This window comes from Eriocheir sinensis, unplaced genomic scaffold, assembly GCF_024679095.1.
Source record: "Eriocheir sinensis breed Jianghai 21 unplaced genomic scaffold, ASM2467909v1 Scaffold23, whole genome shotgun sequence".
Classification (NCBI taxonomy): domain Eukaryota; kingdom Metazoa; phylum Arthropoda; class Malacostraca; order Decapoda; family Varunidae; genus Eriocheir; species Eriocheir sinensis.
The window spans coordinates 966,590-988,459 of record NW_026111532.1 but is presented as its reverse complement, the minus strand read 5'-3'; the positions used below and the strand labels follow the sequence as shown (position 1 = coordinate 988,459).

General features: G+C 42.5%; 1 pseudogene; it reads left to right on the top strand.

The window, feature by feature from the left end:
• The first annotated feature begins 8,331 nt into the window (after positions 1–8,331).
• Positions 8,332–21,870, top strand: part of LOC126990976 (uncharacterized) — a 45,238-nt pseudogene continuing 31,699 nt past the window's right edge.

The following is a 21,870-nucleotide window of genomic DNA, read 5'->3' as shown; positions in this document are numbered from 1 at the left end:
CTATCAGCAGTGACCTGAAACACGCGAATCACTGTAAAAAAGCATACAACAAGGCCAATATTATGCTCGGGTTCATAGCGAGGAACTTCGAGTGTAAAACACCAGACGTGATGCTATCCTTGTATAATTCCATGGTAAGACCGCACCTCGAGTATGCAGTGCAGTTCTGGTCTCCCAATTACAGAAAGGACATTGCTTTACTGGAAAGGATTCAACGACGCGCCACAAAGATGATTCCAACCTTCAGGGCTCAACCGTACGAGGAACGACTCAAGCGACTCAATCTCTTTACATTGGAGAAAAGACGCCTACGAGGGGATATGATTCAAGTCTTCAAGTATCTAAAAAAGTTCAATAACGTCGATTACTCCAAATTCTTTGAACTGCAAACCAACTCAAGAACTAGAAATAACGGTTTACCCACTCAGTCGAGTCGATGTAACACAGACATTGGAAGTAGTTTCTTTTCAAACCGAGTCATCCGCCACTGGAACAATCTTCCCTCAGAAGTAGTAAATGCGAATACCATCAACTCCTTCAAATATAGAATCGACAGTCATTTCGCTGCGTCAGGAGTAAACTGAATAACGAGGGGCTTCCATCTGCTCCTCAATATCGAGGTGCTTTCATCTGCTCACCAAGCCCCAAGTGGCGGCCGAGCAGATTAAATCACCCAAGCGGGCGACCTCGTAATGAGCCAATAGGCTTTCTGTTGCCTGCATTTCCATGTTTCCATGTTTCATTGCATTACCCTTCTGTCTTCTTTTCCTCCCGTCGATTTGTCTCCTTGTCTTACTGTTTCTTTTCCTGTCTCTTTATCTGTGTCTGTCTTTCACTGTGTCTGTCTATCAGTCTGTTTGTCTGTCTCTATTTGTCTCTGTTATTACTGGTTTCCATTAGGCGTAAGTTGATTATTGTGTGGTGGTGTTTGTGTGTGTGTGTGTGTGTGTATGTGTGTGTTTGTGTGTGTGTGTGTGTATTGTGTTTGTTTGTCCGTGTATGTGTGTGTATTGTGTTTGTTATTGTCTTGTTGTTGTTGTTGTTGTTGTGTATTGCTTGTTGTCTTGCTTGTTAATCTCTCTTTTTCTGCCTCTTATTGTATTTGGTTCTCCTTTCCTTCTCTTTCGCTTCCTTTTTCAACTTATCTTTCTCTTCCTTCTCCTTCTCTTTCTCCTCCTTCTCCTTCTCTTTCTTCTTTTTCACCCTATCTTCCTCCTCCTACTTCAACTTCTCTTTCTCCTCCTTCTCCTTCTCTTTCTCCTCCTTCTTCACCCTATCTTTCTCCTCCTACTTCAATTTATCTTTCTCCTCCTTCTTCACATTATCTTTCTCCTCCGTCTTTACCTTATCATTCTCTGCTTTCTCCTCCTCCAAACTATCCTTTTCTTTCTCATTCCCTTCTTCTTCCCCCTCTTTCTCCTCCTTCTTTACCTCATCTCTCTTTCTGCTTCTCCCTCCTCCAATTTCTCCTCCTCCTCTTCCTCTTCCTCTTTCTCGTCCGCTCCCGCCTTCTCCTCCTCCTCCTTCTCTGACTGCATAAATAATAAAAAGCATTGAAGGCAAACGAACACAATATTGATCCACATGAAAACTTTAAAATGTCAGCAACAACAACAGGAGCAACAATAACAAAAACAAAAACAACAGTAATGCCCTCCCCGTAAGGACGCAGAGGAGAAATATTTACAGAGCCATCAAGTATTAATTTTGCGAAAGTTAGCTGATCCAAGTTCTAAATACTGGCACCACCAACAGCACCAGCAGCGCCACCCTCGGCTACACGGAGAACTATCAAGGCTCTGTTTACTGGCCTGATTTTTGTTTTAGTTCTTGAAAATTCAGGAAAGTTCACTGCCAACCAAGCTTTCATACACTATTCCATCGATCATATTTTTAACCAATTTTGAGCGTTATCTCTTCCGAAAATCGAATTCGTCAAACACACAGTCAAACACATTGTCAAACATATGGAAAAACAGCCAGTCAGCTATTCACACACCGTTCCTTTGAGCCATTCTATCAAGCAAGTCCTTCCCCTTCTCCTCCCCTTCCATTCCCACCCAGTTACACACACACACACACACACACACACACACACACACACACACACACACACACACACACACACACACACACACACACACACACACACACACACACACACACACACACACACACACACACACACACACACACACACAGAGATACACAATGGAAAACAATACAAAAGACGCAGACAGACACTCGCTCACACACACACATTCACACACACACACACACACACACACACACACACACACACACACACACACACATACACACACGGAGAGAGACAACACACACTTACGTAATTCACAAAACGGTCTCCGGAAATGAAAATTTAATAAAGTCCTCCATTTACAGAGACGAGAGTGGGACGTTATTTGCTGTACTTAGATGAAAGAGGAGCAGAGTAATTATCTTTCTTTGAGATAAATAGATAGATAGATAGATAGATAGATAGATAAATAGATAGATAGAGACAAAGACTACACCTTACATAAATAACACTCCCTTTCCTTTCTCTTCCTCTCCCATTGAACTTCTTTTACTAGATAGATAGATTGATATAATTAGAGAGAGAGAGAGAGAGAGAGAGAGAGAGAGAGAGAGAGAGAGAGAGAGAGAGACTACACGTTATAAAATTAACTACCTATTCTCTCTATTTCTATCTCCTTTAACTTTTCTTACCTTCCCTAATTACCTTTATCACCTCATTAGTATTCTTACCTTCATTTTCTTCCTCTCATTAGTACCTCATTCTCCTCTTATTATCTCTATCCACTTCTTTTATCACTCACTTACCACTCACGTCATACCATTTTTTCCTTCCTTCATCCTCCTCTTCATCTGCATAAAAAGGTAACAGAGGCTTGGAAGAGCTTATGGCAGGAGGGAGGAAGCGGGTATAAAGGAACTCTTGGACAGTGAAAAGAAATAAGCGAGTGCGAGCTATGGACGGTGTTACGGGAAGGTGTTATTATGGGAAGGGAAGAGCTGAGAAAAACAATTATATACGTTTGTGTTGGAAAAGATGAAGAAGGATATGTGAGTACTCTGTTTAGAAAAGAGAGGAAATAAAAGGAGGGAAGATTGGAAGGGGGGAAGAATGAAGGAAAAGGAAACGTGTGAGGTGGAGGGTAGAGTTTAGGGGTGAGGAAAGAGCGTAAGCGGAGGAAAATAGGATAGGAAGGAGGTAAGGGAGAGAGAGGGAAAGAAAACAACAGGAAAGAGTAGGAAATGTGAAGGGAGAGAAATAGGACAATGAAGGGACGAGAGTCAGAAGAGAGAGCAAGAGAACAGGAGAACAAGAGAAAGAAGGAATAAGCAAGGAAGGGGGGAATAAAGATCTTAGGAATGATAAGATGAATAACTGAAGGAAGACAGAAAGAAAGAACAGAACAGGAAAACAAGAGATAGATAGAGAAGGAAGGAGCAAGGAAGGAGAAGAGTCGTTTTATAAGACATTTCGCCTCCCAAGAACACATATTTGACAAGGCTTTCGTAGGAGTTGTGGGCATTTCCAGGAGTAGTTTTATCACCCTGGTGGTAGTTTGACCCTTCCTCTGTACCATGAAGCTAAAGAAACACTCACTAGAACCTGACTGACCCCCTCTTTGACCTTTAGAAATAGCTGAAGTGAGAAGTGAAAGTGTCTCATAATGCCAACCTAAGAGTCGTAGGTATAAGATGAATTAGAGATGATAGAGAGGGAAGAAGCAAGAGAGAGTGAGTGAGGGAGGAAGAGAGAAAGAAAGAACAGAACAGGAAAACAAGAGATCGATAGAGAAGTAAGCAGCAAGAAAGGAGAATAAGAGTCGTAGGTATAAGATGAATTAGAGATGATGGAGAGGGAAGAAGCAAGAGAGAGTGAGTGAGGGAGGAAGAGAGAAAGAAAGAACAGAACAGGAAAACAAGAGATCGATAGAGAAGGAAGCAGCAAGAAAGGAGAATAAGAGTCGTAGGGATAAGATGAATTAGAGATGATAGAGAGGGAGGAAGCAAGAAAGGGGGGGTGAGGGAGAGGGTAGAGAGAAGGAGGGACAAGACGCAGGGGAATATATCGTTCAGGGGGAGTTGCTGGCCAGGCTGAGGGGAACCAAGAGCGCATGCGTGGCGTCCCCTCGTCTCCTAGCAACGCACACACGCTCGCAGACACACTTCCCACCTCTCCTGGACGCTGCTGGCTCTTCCGGGTGAGTCCCTACGGAGTACTGAAGACTAATATTGTCCTTTAATTAAGGGGATGTAGTGGACTCTAGCGGCGAGGGGAGCGAGGGGAAGGATTTAGACGGGAATTTGTGATTTTGAGTGTCCTGGGAAAAGGAGGGAGAGAGAGACTGAAGGGTGAGAGGTAATGGGTTGTTTTAAAGGGTGATTTTGTCTTTACGAGGGGATTTAGGGGGTGTTGGACCAAAGGAAAGGATAGGAGAAGGATTGGAAAGGGAAGTAGGGAGTTTGAGCGTCATGGGAAAAGTAAGGGAGAAGGGATTGAAGGCTGAAGAGTAATGGGGTATCTTAAAGGGTGATTTCATCCTTACGAGGGGATTTAGGGAGTTCTGGGCTACGGGAAAAAGCTAGGAAAAGGATGGAAAGGAAAAGGAGAAGGAAATCTAGTTCATTGTTTGTCTGGGAAAGGGAGAAAAAGAAGGATCGAAGGTTGGAAGGCGTGAAGCAGGACGATTATCTGAAGAATGAGGAGTAATGAAATAGTTTGAAGGGTAACAGATTCCTAACGAGGTGATTCAGGAGGCTTTGGGCTACGGGAAAAACTAGGAAAAGGCTGACGACGGGAACTTATATACCTTATTTGTCTGAGGAAGTGAGGTAAGGGAGGAGGGAAGGTTGGAAGGCGGGAAGAATAAAGTTTAATTGGATGTATCTCCTATATTGCGGTATTGTTCCTACGAGAGGCCTAAAGGGATGGCCAGGAGAAGGCAAGGGGAAGGTGGGGGTGTAAGGTGATAGCACTTCGCTTAATTGGAAAGGGAAAAATGGAGACAGTGATTGGGGAGAGGGAATGCGAAGAGGTGGAAGGGAGAGAACGGCGGAGAGAGATGGAGGGAGAGGAATGGGAAAGAGAGGAAGGGATAGGGAAGGGAGAATGCGAAGTTAGTGGAAAGCGAGAGAAGGGTAGATATATAGAGGGAGAGGAATGGGGAAGAGAGGAAGTTATTGGGAAAGGGGAATGCAAAGATGGGGAGAGAGAAGAGTGGAGAGATGAAGGGAGAGATGAGGATATATAATCAGTTTCTTTAGTATAGGATGGGGAAGGGAGGAAAGGGGAGCAGGGATGGGCGAGTTAGGTTAGATTAGGTCAGGTTAGGTTAGATTAGGTTTGGTTCGGTTAGGATGCCAATGACTGTTCTTTTGGATGCTGGTAAAGTGTAGAAAGAAGGCAGAGGTTTAAAGAGGCTTAAATAAATACTTAAATACCCCTTTTATTGTACTTCGGTCAAATATTGAATGGCGAGGGAAAGAGGAAGGGATTGAGAGCAGAAATGGAGAGTTAGTCAATGCAAACGATGCCACCGCGGTAGATCTTCAAGGGCTTAGAATGAGAGAGAATAGAATGGAGATTGAGAAGCTGCCCTTTTTCTAGTCCGTGACCGCTTGTTAGGAGAGATAAAGAAAGAAAAGAAGAATCAAGGGGGAGATGAATGGACTGGGGTTGAGAGGATGGAAGGGATTGAGGAAGGGAAAAGAGAGGAATAGAGGGAGGAAGGGAAGGGGGAAGAGAGTTTCGTGTGTAAGGTAAGGGAGAAAGAGAGAGAGGGAGGTTAAGGAGAGACTGGAAATGGAGGGAAGGGGGAAGGGAGCGTTTCGTGTGTAAGATAAGGGAGAACGAGAAAGGGAGATTGCGGAGGGACGGAAAAGGGAGAGAAGGGGGAAGAGATGATGGGTACGTGTTTTCCCCCTTATGAGAAGATAGGGGGCTTAGTGAGGGAGAGAACGTGAGGCAGGGAGAATAAAATAAAAGAAGGGAGGATAGAGTTAACAAGTGATAGGTTTATAGAGGCATTAGGCAATTTAGTGAGGGAGAAAACTTGAGATAAAGAGAAAAAAGGGAGAAGGGAGTAAAAAGGGAGATAGAAAAAGGGAGATAGAAAAAGGGAGAGAAAAGGTGATAGGAAATAAATTGATAGAGGCATTAGGGTTTTTAGTGAAGGAGAAAACTTGAAGTGAAGAGGAAAAAAGGGAGAAGGGAGAAAAGAAAAAAGGGAGAGAAAAACAGACAAGAAGGGAGAGAAAAGGTGATAGATAATAAGTTTATAGAGTCATTAGGATATCTAGTGAAGGCGAAAGCTTGAAGTGAAGAGAAAAAAGGGAGAAGGGAGAAAAGATAAAAAGGGAGAGAACATATAAAGAGAGGGTGACTTCTATTTCTTAGGGTACGTGCTGAGTTGGACAGGGGAAGAGAGGGAGAGAGAGAGAGATGTGGGGAGGGAAGAGAGAAGGTGAAGGGAGGTTAGGGAGGAAGGGAGGGAGGAGTAGGCAGAGGGAGATTACGGGAGTGTGCCTTTGGGATCGCCTTAAGGGAGTCAAGACAAGGGCGATATGAAGGAGAAAAAAAGGGAGCTAAAAAAAGGGAGGAAGGGAGGGAACGAAGGGGAAGGAGGTCTGGGAGGGGATGAGGGCAAGGGAGGAGGGTGTTACTTCTCCCTGGGGTGGTGGTGGTGGTGGTGGTGGTGAAGGGGGAGGAGGTGATGGAACGTAAGGTAAAGTTGGTGGTGATGAAGATGGAGATGAAAACGTTGGTGGAGGTGAACTGGAGGTGAAGGTGGAGGTGGAGGTGGAGGTGGTGGTGATGAACGTCAAGGTGGAGGTGGTAATGAAGTAACTATTAAAGAAGAAAAAGAATATAGTTGTGGAGGAGGTGGTGATGGTGGTGGTGGTCGTAGTGTTGGTAGTTGTTTTGATGTTGGTGTTGGAGGTGGTAGAGGTGGTGGTGGTGGTGGTGTGACGAGCAGTGGGTGGATCGATGATGGTGTTGTGTGTGTGTGGTGTTGAGTCCATTAGTGCAATAGGTGTGATGACTTGCCATTGCCTCTCTGCCCTCCTTACGCGGCAGGTGACCTCATCTCATTAGTTCTTCAAGGTGAGTGTGTCTACCTGCATTTTTTATGGCCATCATTTATTTATTGAGGCTGGTTTTGTATATATGATTTTGCTATACTTATTTACGTTCACTCTGTCCTCCTTACACGGCAGGTGAACTCCTCTCATTAATTCTTCAAGGTGAGTTTGTGTACCTGTATTTTATGGTCATTTTTTATTCATTGAGGCTGGTTCTGTATATATGATCTTGCTATACTTTTTTACAGTCTTCTATCTCTCTAACTATCTTGTTGTTTATCTTTAACTATCTTATTGTTTCCTCCTCCTCCTGCTCTTCCTGATCTTTCTTCTCTTCTCTTTTCTTCAATGTTTTTTCGTCCCTCACTTTTTTTTCTCTCCTACCGTTTCTCGTTTTTGCCTTCTTTTAGTTGTTTCCTTTCTTTTATCTTTGTTCCTTTTATTTTCTTTCCCACTCTTCCTTCATTTTACAGTACGTCCACTCCTCCTATCCTCTATTTCTACCTGTGTTTGTTATGTTCATTTTGTTCATTTATTGAGGCTGGTTTGAATATATATGTTGGTTCTATTTTTCTTTACATCCATCTGTCTCTTTACCTATTTATCTATCTCTGTATTGGTCTCTCTGTCTGTATGTTTGTTCTTCAAGGTGAGTGTGTATACCTGTGTTTTTATGATCATTGTCTTTTTATTGAGGCTGGTTCTGTATTTAAGCTTTTTCTATACTTCTTTGCATCCTTCTATCTACCTATCTATCTAACTATCTCCCTATCTGTATATATGCTCTTTCTATATTTCTTTACATTCCTCTATCCCTCTACTTCCTACCTACTCACCTACTCATCTCCTTGCCTACCTAACAGCTCCCTTACGCTTACCCATCTCCTTATCTACCTACCCTTCCCTGTACCTACCTTCCTTCCTACCTACATATCCTTACCTACCTAACCACTCCCTTACGCACCTGTCAATACGCAACCAACAAACCATTCCCAGTCTTTGAAGTCCTGTAAACATCCACCACTAAAAGATTTGTTTAGAATTCAACCTCGAACATACGGAATCGAATCCACTTTACTTGATCCTCCATTGTTTTCCTTTGTCCCTTATCTCATTGACTTCGGCCCCTACTCTCTCTCTCTTTGCTCTCTCTCTCTCTCCACCTCTCTCTCTCTCTTTCTCCCTCACCTACCATTCTTTGTCCTCAGGTACCTTGTTGGGGAAGGAAGAGGCGAAGGAGACGAAGAGGGAGACTGAAGAAGAAGGGAAAAATAGGAAATAAGGGAGCTAAGCAAATATATAGAATCAAATGGAGAAGATATTGAGTTTGTAGAGTGTTATCGGAAGGGACAGAGGAGGACGGATGGAGATTGAAGAGGACTGTTGAGGAGGAGGAGGAGGAGGAAACAATAGTGAAGAAAATAAGAGAAACTAAGCTAAAAAAAAAACATAACAAAAGCAACGAGAAGAAAGGAAAAAGGGAAACTATAAGAGAAAAAATAGGAAGGGACGAGGAAATGACCTAAAAAAAAGAACGAGAACAAGAAGAAAGCAAAAAAGAGAAACTGTGAGAAAGGAAAAAAGGAGAGTGAAGGGCGAAAAAGCATTGACGGAGAAAGAAGAAGAGGAGAAAGAGCAGCAAGATGGGAGCGTGCGCCACCAAGAAGGAAGCCATCAACCCCGGCTCGGCGCTCGACAGGGTCATCTCACAAGCCTCCAGCGACGACTGTGTCCTCTACCGCCTCGCCGACTACAAGAAAGGTGAGGGGAAAGTTCGTGACCTTCCCTCTCTCTCTATCTATCTATCTCTTTCTATTTATCTCTCTCTTACATATATAAACGTTTTTTTGCAGTACTTTATATACAAACGTTTCTTTCATGAGTTTTTTTTATATAAACGTTTCTGGCAAGGCTTCTGTATAAACGTAATTTTCATGGCTTTTTATTTTAACGTTTTTTGAAGTTTTTTTTTGAGGGGTTATCTCTCCCTTACATATATAACGTTTTTTTTTATGCAGTACTTTATATTCAAACGTTTCTCTCAAGACATTCTATCAAAACGTTTCTGGCAAAGCTTCTGTTTAAACGTATTTTTTACGGCTTTCTATTTCTAAACGTTTCTTGAAGGCTTTTGTTCAGCTTAAATGTTTCTATCGAGGCTTTTGTTGAGACGTTTCTTGAAGGTGTCGGGTTAAACGTTTCAGTTCTTTCCTTTGTTTGAAACTTTCCTTATTTCAACCTCTCGCCACCCCTTTGTCTCTTTCCTCTCGCCTGGTCTTCTTAACTTTTCTTCTCTTTCGTGTTCTTTTTTTTTTATCTCCCTCTTTGTCCTTTTGTTTTTTTTCTCATTTTGTTCGTATTTCTCTTTGTATTTTCTATTTCTTTTTCTGTTTCTTTTTTTTTACTTTTTTTTATATTTTATCTTTTCTTATTTCCTGTTCATCTTTTCAACTTTTTATTATCTATCTCCCCATATTTTTTTCTTTTCTTCTCTCCTGTGTCCGAATTTTTGTTTGTGAGGTTGTTGCATAAGATGAAAGAGGAGAGGAAGATGGTGAAAGAGGAGAGGACGGGAAGGAAAAGAAAAAGGAGGAGGAGGAGGAGGAGGAGGAGGAGGAAGGAAGAAGATGAAGAAGAGGAAGAGATATGAACCTCCTTTTTGTAGTTATTCCTTCAGTTATTCATCGTCTAGGAAGTAAAGAAAAAAAAGGAGGAATAAAAAATAAATAAAATAATAACAAGAGAAAAAAAATATGGTAAAAAGGAAATACGTCCGATAAAAACGTTAATGACTATAATAAAGCAAAGGAAATTGAGTAGATATACAATCATTAGACACGAAAAAGGGAAATTCGAGTATGAGCCGAAAGGGAGTAGGAGGAGGAGGAGGAGGAGGAGGAAGATATCGTAAGAGTAATTATTAAGATGAAAGAAGGAGAGGAAAAGTATAGGAAGGAAAGGAAGACCTCGTTAGGGCAAGGAAGGGGAGGAAAGAGAGAGGAGGAGGAAGAGGAGGAGGAGGAGGAGGAGGAGGAGGAGGAGGATCAGAAGGAGTAAAAGATCCTAACAGTAATTACGATGGAAGGAGGAGAGGAAAAGTATGGGAGGAAAGAAAGGAAAGACTCGTTAGGGCAAGGAAGGGAAGGAGAGGAGGAGGAGAAGAAGGAGGAAGGGGTCAAGGGTAAGGGAGGGAGGTGGGTAGGGAGTTATTAAAGGTAAGGTTAGTAAAGGAAGGCGAAGCAATTAATGGAGGGGATCAAATCTCATTATTCCGAAGGCGTTTGAGGAAAGAGGAAAAAAAATGAACCTCCTCTCAGACTTTACCTTCAGGGCTTATGAAGAGAGATAGATAGATATATAGATAGATAGATAGATAGATCGAGAAAGAAAGAGAGAGAGAGAGAGAGAGAGAGAGAGAGAGAGAGAGAGAGAGAGAGAGAGATACATAAATACTTACATAGGTAGATATATAGAGAGGTACAAAGACAGATAGGTACAGAGAAAGATAACCAAAATTTCGCTTCGTTAAAACACTGACTTGCTTCCATTACTGTAAAAACAAATAAAAATCTAGTCAAGGTATTAAGGCTGGCAGTCCCTCTTCCTCATCCTCTCTCTCGTTTTCGTTTGCTCAAGTCTGCTGCAACATCATCGCTCTCATACGCTGCCATTGAATCGCCAAGCGGGTGTTAATTTTCCGAGAGCCACCCGATTAGTCTGGCCGGTTGGTGATGAATGAAACGAGCTAGTCAACGTTAATGATGACTTACTACTACGTTTACAACTGCCCTTTCTATATGATGACTAGACACACAAACTCAGATAGACAGACAGACAGACAGAGAGACAGACAGACAGACACTTTCTTTCTCTCCTTCTTTCTTCTCTCTCTCTCTCTCTCTCTCTCTCTCTCTCTCTCTCTCTCTCTCTCTTTTCCCCCCTTCAGATCGTAGTAGGCAAACGCACCTGGAATTTAATTTAACTTATCGGCGAACCTCTTTGGATTCCGATGGTCGATTAGTCTTTCTTTTAGGCCTCCTCTTCCTTCTAAAGCGTACACACACGTACACCTACACACACACCTACACACAGACAGTATATCCTTCCCCCACGCACACCTTACCTCAACCTACACAGACACACACACTCACAGAGACACACACGCACACAATCCTCTTCCTCCTCCCACACATACCCACACACATCCCACTCACACACACGTCTTCTTATTCTTCCACCGTACCATAATTACTCTCCTGCAATCTCCTTCTCTCCCTCCCTCACCCTCTCTATCTCCCTCTCCCTCTCTCTCTCCAGGCGGGCGGTTGATTGAAGAGTACTCGCGAGGAGGCGGCAAGGAGGTGGAGAGGCTCATCTTGGAGGAGTTTGGAGTGTTTATGTACAATCACGGCCGAGGGAAGGAGATCACGCGGACCGAGTATCTGAAGTGGAAGTACAGGAAGGTGCCCAAAGACCAGGTAAGGGAAACTGTTAATATGTGGAGTTGGCGATTAGAGGAAGTGAGTTAAATCATAGGTGAAGTAAAGGTGGTAAAGGGGAAATTCGATGAAGGTTACGAAAAAGAAAACTAGAAAAAGTGTAGAAATGTATAATACGACCAGGTAGAGAAAGTTATTACGTAGAGTTGGTGATGAAAAGAAACAAGTTAAGTCATAAGTAAGGTAAATATAGTAAACAAAGGAGTCTGATAAAGGCTACGAAAAAGAGAACTAGAAAAGTGTAAAAAAGGTATAATTAGACCAGGAAAGAGAAATTAATAATACGTTAGTTGGTGATTAAAGGAAGGGACTTGAAAATGAGCTAAAATAAGTGTATGTTAGGATAAAGAAAGGAAATTATGTTGGTAAAGAAAAGAAAAAAGAAGACAACAACAATAATGGTGAAGATAAAGAAGTAATGCGAAAGGAAACTAGGAAAATATAGGAAGGTACAAATGTGTGTGTGTGTGTGTGTGTGTGTGTGTGTGTGTGTGTGTGTGTGTGTGTGTGTGTGTGTGTGTGTGTGTGTGTGTGTGTGTGTGTGTGTGTGTGTGTGTGTGTGTGTGTGTGTGTGTGTGCGTTCTCTACTTCACTTTATTAAAATATTGCCGAAAGGTGCGGAGGATGGATGAGAGAGAGAGAGAGAGAGAGAGAGAGAGAGAGAGAGAGAGAGAGAGAGAGAGAGAGAGAGAGAGAGAGAGAGAGAGAGAGAGAGAGAGAGAGAGAGAGAGAGAGAGAGAGAAACACAATATTCCTTTTATCAGATTTCAAATACAACAATATCGGACTGGTTGGCATTATTATAAAACAAGCTCTCGTATCATGTAACTCCTCCTCCTCCTCCTCCTCCTCCTCCTCCTCCTCCTCCTCTCTTAGTTTACATATTCTTCCTCCTCTTCTTCCTTCTTTTCCCTTCCTCCTCTTCTTTCTCTTCTTCCTGTTTCTGCTTTTGTTCTTCTTCTCCCCTTCCTCCTGATCCTCCTGCTCCTCCTCTTCCACCACCTCCGACTCCTCCACCTCCTCCTCCCCCTCATCTCAACCCTCCTCCTCACGTATTAATATAAAGAATTTCATTGATCTGAATTAAGCGAGAGTTACGTTGAAAATTTAATCATAGAAGGGAAAGGTCATTAGCAGTTCAGAGCGATATTAACATTCCGCTATTATTGCTATTAGTATTAGTATTAGTATTAGTGTTAGTATTGGTATTGGTATTAGTGTTAGTATTAGTATTAGTTTTAGTATTGGTATTTATATTAGTATTAGTATTAGTGTTAGTACTAGTATTGGTATCAGTATTGGTATTAGTATTAGCGCCGCTATTGGTATTGGGATAAGTGTTAGTATTAGTATTGGTATCAGTATTGTTATTAGTATTAGTGTTAGTATTGGTATTGGTATAAGTTAGTATTAGTATGAGTGTTACTATTGGTATTAGTGTTGGTATTATTATTATTATTATTATTAGTATTGGTTTTAGTATTAGTATTAGTGTTAGTATTGGGATTAGTATTGGTATTAGTATTAGTGTTAGTATCATTATTAGTGTTAGTATTAGTCTTAGCATTAGTACAGTGTTAGTTTTGATATATGTATTAGTTTTAGTCTTAGTATTATCATTATCATTATTATTTTTATCATTATTATTTGCTTTAGTTTCATTATCATAAAGCATGAGATGATTATATGCAAAGGGAGAAAAGGAGGAGGAGGAGGAGGAGGAGGAGGAGGAGGCAGAGGTTAAGAGGAAGCGTCTAAGCTAATATTCATGTCAAGGTCACTAAAGTTGTCCATGAGTGAAAGATGAACTTGAGACCAAAGACACAAAGAAGTAGGAGTAGGAAGAGGAGGAGGAGGAGGAGGAGGAGGAGGAGGAGGAGGAGGAGCTGAAGTGGCGGGACCTGTTTGAGGCAAGAGTGTTGAGTTTGTTTGTTGCTGACAGTTGGACAAAGAGAAGGAGGAGGAGGAAGAGGTGGAAGAGGAAGAGAAGGAGGAGGAGGAGGAGGAGGAGGAGGAGGAGGAGGAAGGAGGAGGTGAAGAAGGTGGTAGTATGAATGAAGGAGGTAGGGAATAGACGAAGGAGATTCAGTAGAGTAGATGGAGAAGTAGATGAAGGAAGGATGTAGATTGTTACCGCACAAGAATGAGTCAGAAAAGAGAGGCAAGAAAGGCAAGAAAATCAGGAAAATAAGGCCAAACAATAAGGAAAAGGGGAAAGAATAGAAGAAATGGAAGATAAAGTTGAAAGACTAAAGTGATTGCTGAGAAACTACCAAAACCAACAAGCCTTTAACTTTATACGCTTTCATGACGATACGCAAGTACGCCAAAGAGACAGAGAGACAGAGAGAGAGAGACACTTTACAGAGAGGAACACTACATAAGAGACCTCACCTCTGTACCAACACAAGCCAAACTACATCCAACACCACCACCACCACCACCACTACCACCAACAACATTACAATCAAGCCAAGGTAAAATTCTTCGCCTACTCCTTCCTCCTCCTTCATATCCACTCGTGTTATTAATGAAGTCTCAAGTACCTAACGAGTAAAGGATCCTTCAGCGTTGTCAACCTAACTTCTCCGAGGACTATGAACAGCAGAGAGGACTCTCGGCGGGCTCCGCTATCGGTCTTCATCGCTTTTCTAAGACGCAAGGAGAGATAATGACGGAAGTTTTGATCCCTCATTAGTTGTCGGTCGCTGATGATGCAATTAATTTAGTCTCTGGCATGACGTCGCTTTATGTGGCTATCAGTTTTAGTAAGAGAAGAAGAATGAAGGAGGAAAAGGAGGTGGAGGAGGAGGAAGGGGAGGAGGAATGAAGGAAAAAAGAAGAGGAGGAGGAGGGGGAAGGTTAAGAGAGATAGCAGAAGGAAGAGAAGGTGGAACAGAAGGGGAAAAGAAGCTAATTTGAAGAAGAAGAAGAAATTAGACAAAAAAGAAGAGTATGGAAAATAGTCAAAGAAGAAGAAAAAATGTAGGGAAATGAAAATAAATGAAAAGAAATATAAGTAAGGAAAAAAAACAGGAAGGGACAAAAAACGAAGGAAGGAAAGAACGAGAAAAGGAGAAATCAAAGAAGAAGAAGAAGAAACGAAGAAAAAGAAAATAAATGAAAATAAAAAATGAATAAAGGGAAAAACACAGAAAACGAAAGAAAAAGAAGACAAAAAAGAAATAAAAAAGAACATAACATAGAGGAGGCAATAACAAGATAAAGGAAAACAAGAGGAAAGAGATAAGAGAAGAACACAACACACAAAGAGGAATAAGAGGACAGCAGAGAGGAAAGAGGGAAGAGGAGAACACATAAAGAGGAACAACAAGAGGGAAGAGAGAAGAGAAGAACACACAAAGAGGGAAGAGGACTCAGCCGCTCCTCTTATAACTCAATAACTGTTTCAAGAGACCTTTCGAAGAGATGCTTCCAGAAACATAATTTAAATCTCTTGTTCTCCTCCTCCTTACGCGACCATTACTCTTGTTCTCCTCTCTCTTCCTCCTCTTCCTCCTCCTCCACTTTCCGCTCCTTTTTTCCTCTCTCTCTCTCTCTCTCTCTCTCTCTCTCTCTCTCTCTCTCTCTCTCTCTCTCTCTCTCTCTCTCTCTCTCCATTACCTCTCATTCTCTTTCTCTACAATTTCATCCTCTTGAGACTCCTTGTGTACCTCTTCTCTAACCCTTTCCTCCTCCTCCTCCTCCTCCTCCTCTTCTCATTCACTATACATTTCCCTTTTTCCTCTACATTCTTATTATTCTCCCGTTTCTTCCCTTATCTTTTCTCTGTCTGTCTCTCTCTGGAGGCGGAAGTAAAGATGGTGATGATGGTGATGGTGGCGATGGTGATGATGATGGTGTTGCAGAGGAGGTAAGGATGGTGATGATATAAGTAGTAACTGGTGTTGATGTTTGTGGTGATGGTGTTGGTGGTGGTGGGCGTTGCGGCGTTGAAGGGGAGTTGCACCTGTTTGGAGTCGACACGTAGGAGGAGGAGAAATTGAATGATTAATTAATCACCTTGTTATTAAAGTTGATCCTCAGGTGTTGTCGTGCTCACTAAGTAGAGGCAGGTAAACAGTGTGGGTTGCTACTCCTACGGCTGCTACTGCTACTACTACTAGTACTGCTACTACTACTACTACTACTACTACTACTACTACTACTACTACTATTACTTCTACTACTAATACTAATACTAATACTTCGTCTTCTACTTCTCGTCCTCCTCTTCTTTCTCTTCCTCCTCCTCTTCCTACTCTTTTGCCTCTCCGTCGTCTATTCCCTCTCTCTTTCCTTCATTTACTTCCTCCTGCATCTTCCCTCTCATTCTCTTCCTCCTCCTTAATCCTACTCTTTTACTTCTCTGCCGTCTATTCCCTCTTTTATCTGTTCTCGTTCTCCTCCTCAGATGGTCGTCCACATCCACTCGGACAAGAAATCCCCGTTTGACCCTCTGCATAAGTGGAATGACCATGAAGCGTGTTGGCAGATGCAGTTCCGCGGCTCCCTGGGCGAGACGCTGCTGCACGTGCTGATAATGTGTGACACCAAGGCCCATACACGCGTGGCCAAGATCCTGCTGCGCTGCTTCCCGAGGCTGTGTGTGGACGTGGTGGAGGGCGAGGAGTACCTGGGTGAGTGTTTGAGAGGGGGAAGAAGGAAGGAAGCGCTGGGAGATAGAGGGGGGGAGAAAAGGACATGATGGCTTGGATATAGTTAAGTAAGAGGAGGATTTGAGTGAGTATCTGAGAGGTGGAAGAAGAGGAGAGGAGCTGGGGAATTGAGGGATGGAATAAAGGATTTGATAGCTTGGTTGGGGTGAAGGAAGAGGAGTGTCTGGAGTACTGGAGGAGTGGAAAGGGCAGAAGAAGGGTGGAGTAGCTCGGGAATGGAGTGCTGGAGGGAGTAAGGGATATGACAGCTAGGAAGGGCGCTCTGGGGCTGGCCGAGGTACCAGGAAAAGCTTAGCGCATGACGTCAATTGGAAACCTTGAAGACGATGAGAAAGACGAAGAATGTATCGGGAGTAGAAAGGGTATTAGAAAGGTGGAGTAGCTAGGGAATGGAGTGCTGGAGGGAGGAGGGGATATGACAGCTTGGATGTAGTGAAGGGCTCTCTGGGGCTGGCCGAGGTACGAGGAGAACCTTACACCATGATGTCAATCGGAAATCTTCAACACGATGAGAAAGACGAAGAACAGAGAAGGAAGGAAAAAGTTTGTCGTCTCCACAAATAACTCGGCTTTTTTTTTTCTTTCCTTCCGTCTGACAACAGCAATAAAAAAATAGTACAAGGAAAAGGTGAGGAAAATGTACTGGTAGTATATTATCGGTTGCCGAGAATAAAAGGGGAAATGGAGAAGGAAAAAAGTAGATATAAAGTAGTTGAGAAAGATAGACAGATAGGTAGATAGATAGATAGATAGATAGATAGAGATAGAGAGAGAAAAGAGAGACTAAAAAGTAAAAAGTAACAAAAAGCATTATTAAGAACTTTTGCACCTATCATTATTGGACCGATAACGACTCTCTCTCTCTCTCTCTCTCTCTCTCTCTCTCTCTCTCTCTCTCTCTCTCTCTCTCTCTCTCTCTCTCTCTCTCTCTCTCTCTCTCTCTCTCTCTCTCTCTCTCTCTCTCTCTCTCGGAATAATAACACTCCTCACTATCATTATCATTATCATTATCTTCATCATCTTTCTTCTTTTGATTCCTTTCCTTGTCTCTCTCTTTTTTTTTTTTTTATATTCGTGGGTAATTTACTTCTATTTTTTTGTCATGGTTCGCTTTCACACGTTTCCATCTGCTACTATCTTTCTTTCTCTTTTTCTTTCTTTCTGTCTTTCTCTCTCTCTCTCTCTCTCTCTCTCTCTCTCTCTCTCATTCTGTTTCTCTGTTTCTCTCTTTTTCATCTTTCAATCAGTATCTGCCTTTCTCGCTCTATCTATCTCTTTCTCTTTTTATCTCTCTATATGTCTGTACTATCTCCGTTTCCCTCTCTTTCATCTGTCAAAGTCTATCTATCTATCTATCTCTTACTCCATCTATCTATCTATCTACCACTCTCTTTGTACTTCTCTCAGTCCATAATTCAATCAGCATTCATATCCCTATTTTATTTTTCGTTTTTTTTGTACTTTATACATTCCTTTCGTCTCCCTTAATTGCAATCTCCTATGACTCTCCGTGTCCCATTAATTCCATCTGCATAACTCTGGCTTCCCGTGTTTTTAGTATTTATTTTTGTGTGGGTTGTCCCTAAATCTCTCTTTCCTGTACTTTTTGGGGCCATAGTTAATTCCATCTACATAGGTTATCTCTCTCTCTCTCTCTCTCTCTCTCTCTCTCTCTCTCTCTCTCTCTCTCTCTCTCTCTCTCTCTCTCTCTCTCTCTCTCTCTCTCTCTCTCTCTCTCTCTCTCTCTATCTCTCTCTCTCTCTCTCTCTCTCTCTCTCTCTCTCTCTCTCTCTCTCTCTCTCTCTCTCTCTCTCTCTCTCTCTCTCTCTCTCTCTCTCTCTCTCTCTCTCTCTCTCTCTCTCTCTCTCTCTCTCTCTCTCTCTCTCTCTCTCTCTCTCTCTCTCTCTCTCTCTCTCTCTGTCTCTCTCTCTCTCTCTCTTATTCAAACTTCTTTTCCCTGATCTCCTTTTTTTTTTTACTTCTTTAACTTCTCCTGTTGCTAATTTCTTTAACGCCGAAACCCTATTTTTTTTCCTTTGTTTCTTCCTCCTCCTTCTCTTCTTCCTCTTTCTCCTCCTCCTCCTCCTCCTCCTCAATCACCATGGCATCGAATTTTTATCCCTTTCTTATTCATGTAGTTAATTTTTTTTTAATCTACATAATCTACTTTCTTCTACCTCCTCCTCCCCTTCCTCCTCTTCTTCTTCCTCTTCTTCTTCTTCTTCCTCCTCCTCTTCTTCTTCCTTTTCCTTCTCCTCTTCGTCATTATTATGCTTTTTTTGTTTTGTTTTTTTCGTTTCCTTCAAGTTTTATTTCGCAGACTTTACCCTCCCTCCTCCTCCTCCTCCTCCTCCTTCTCCGCTTCCCTTTCCTCCTTTTCTTCTTCCTCCTCCTCCTCTTCCTCTTCCTCTTCTTCTCCACCACTACACTTCCTCTCCTTTTGTCTTAAGTTTCCTTCTTCCTCATTACCTCCATTGACACGATCCGCATATCTCCTCTTCCTCTCTCCTCTTCCTTCTCCTCCTCCTCCTCCTCATCATCATCATCATCATCATCATCGTCGTCATTAGAACATCTTATCTCAATGCTTTTTATTTTTTCTTTCTTATATTTCTTCTGTTAACTTTTGCTTCATGATCTTCCTTTCCTCCATCTTTCTTTCCTATTCTTCCTCCTCCTCCTCTTTCTCCCCCTCTTTCACCATCCCCGTCACCATCCTCCACTCTGTTACCTCCTTCATCTCCTCCCTCCTCCTCTTTCTCGTTCTTTTCTTCTTTCTCTTCCTCCTTCTCTTCCTATCTTCTCCTCCAGCCTATTTCTTCCTTGATCTACATACTTCCTCATCCTTCTCCTCTTTCTTGTTCTCTTCTTCTTTCTCCTTCTCTTCCTACTCTCCTGCTTCACCACCACCACCACCACCGCCACCATCACCTTCTCACCTGGTCTCTTCCCACACAGGTGCCAGCGCCCTCCACCTGGCCATCGCATACGGTAATAATGAACTCGTGACCATTCTGCTTACCTGTGGCGCCTATGTCCAACAGCGAGCCATAGGTACGTATTTATACAGACACATACACGTACACATACACATACATACATACATATTCACCTCTCTACCCGAAGTTGACCTCTCTCTTCTGGGTTCTCGTTCTGTTTTCTTGGGTTGGGGCAGTGTCTAGTGTTTTTTTTGTCCTTGTTTTTGTTTTTTTTTGCTCCTGAACTGTCTCCTTTTATTTTTACAGCAAAGGAGACGGCTCAAGGGCAACAAAAAGAGTGCAGAGAGAGAAAAAAAAAGCCCGCTACTCACCGCTCCCATAATAGACAAAAGTAAAGAGTGGCCAAGAGAGGTCAATTTCGGGTGGAGAGGTGTCTTGATACACTCTTCTTGAAGGAGGTCAAGTCATAGGCAGGAGGAAATGCGGACGAAGGAAGGCTGTTAAATAATACATATATACACACATACATACATACATACACACACACGTTCCCACAGTCCTCTGCTTCCTCCTCTTTTTGTTCATCCTCCTTCCCCTTCTCCTCCTCCTTGTTATCATTGTATTCTTCCAGAGAGAGTCCTCGTTACTCTCTTCAATATTTTTTTCCGTTGTTGTTGCCGAGTTTTTTGTTTAGTATTATTTTTATATTTATTTTTCTTTTTTTTTTTAGTTTTCTTGTGTGTGGGTTGTCTTGTTTTTGTTTATTTTTTTATTTCTTTCCTCTCTCCTCTCCTATTTCTCTCCTCTATTCTCTTATGTCCTCTCCTTTCTTTTCTTTCCCGCTTCATCGTTTTCTCACCTCACCTCACGTTACCTAACCTAACCTCACCTAACCTCACCTAACCTAACCTAACCTAACCTCGCCTCACCCAACCTCACCTCACCTCACCCAACCTAACCTAACCTCGCCTCACCCAACCTCACCTCACCTCACCCAACCTAACCTAACCTAGCCTCATCTTACTTCCACTCCCTTAACCTAATCTAACCTCACCTAACCTAACCTAACCTAACCTCGCCTCACCCAACCTCATCTCACCTTACCCAACCTAACCTAACCTAGCCTCATCTTACTTCCACCCCCTTAACCTAACCTAACCTAACCTCACCATCCACCATATCTCCATCCCACCAGGTAGCTTCTTCCTGCCGCGGGACCAGCAGGTAACAGTGCCTCCCGGGCCGGCGAACACGGACTACGAGGGCCTGGCTTACCTCGGCGAATACCCTCTGGCGTGGGCCGCGTGTCTGGGCAACGAGACAGTGTACAACAAGCTCCTGGACTATGATGCCGACCCCAACGCCCAGGATAACTTCGGCAACATGATCCTCCATATGGTCGTCGTGTGTAACCAGTTGGTGAGTCTTGGAAATGGTTTTGGTGTGTTGGGTGGTAGTTCGGGTTGTAAGGGAGAGGTATATGTGTGCGTTGTTCTTTGGTATGTGTTGTATATTAACGGTTATTGTTGTGTTTTATTTTGTATTACGTTTGTGTGGGATGTTTTGTGTTCGTGGGTGTGTCTTTTTGATTTTCTTTGTGTTAGTGATTCTTAGACAATTTGTAAGGGTGTGTGGTGTGTTATTGTGTGATTTTGAAGTTTGTGAATGGCTTGAGTTGTGTGTGTTTGGTGTTTGGTGTTTGGTGTTTGGTGTGTGTGTGTGTGTGTGTGTGTGTGTGTGTGTGTGTTAGTGGTTTTTAGATAGTCTGTGTGTGTGTGTGGGTGTTGTGATCTATGTTTTTTGTCTGTTTGTGGTTTATGTGGGAGATTTGTGCTTATGTGTAACTGTAATAGCCTGCCAATATTCTTTTAGTGTATATCTTTTCTTCTCTTCGGCCATCTTAACCACCTCGCAACTCAAGCATCAGTATCTCCTTTTCTTCCTCCTTCTTTGCTCTCCCTTTCTCTGTCTCTCTCACGGGACATTAACACGTCTTTCTCCGGCCCATCTTCAATACTCTCCATACACCTCTTTCGTATTTATTCCCCCTCCTCTTTGTACGCTTCACCATCCTCCTTCTCCTCCTCCTTTTGCGGCTCATCTAATATACTCAACGTTTATGTTATTCTTATTTATTTCTCCTTTTCTTCTTCCTCCTTCAACGTCTTCTCAATCACACTTTATCTCCGATCCGTTACCTCTGTTACATTATATCCTCCTTGTCCTCTTTTTCTCTCTCTCATCCAGTTATTGTATTATCTCTTCTCCGTCCTCTTTCTGTCTCTCTTCCATTTGTTTTCTCTTCCTGTTCACCTTCTCTCGCCCTCTCCTATCCAGCCTCCTCCCCATCCTGTCTCAGCCCCATTTACAAACCCATTTCCAATACTCACTCTTGAAGCATCACCAATATGTTAACCTAATATTCTTTTTGACCCTTCGCATACCCAACATCCCTCTTCTTTGTTTTCCTTCATTTTCAGCTTTTTTTTCACAATATCCATCACCTTTATCTCTACCTTATATTCTTTTGATTCTTCCAGAAGCCAGTATAATTCCTTTTTCTCTTCCTTTCTCTCTTTCTTTACTTATTTCCCAATACTCATGGACTCAGCATCAATATTTACCTCTACTTCCTTT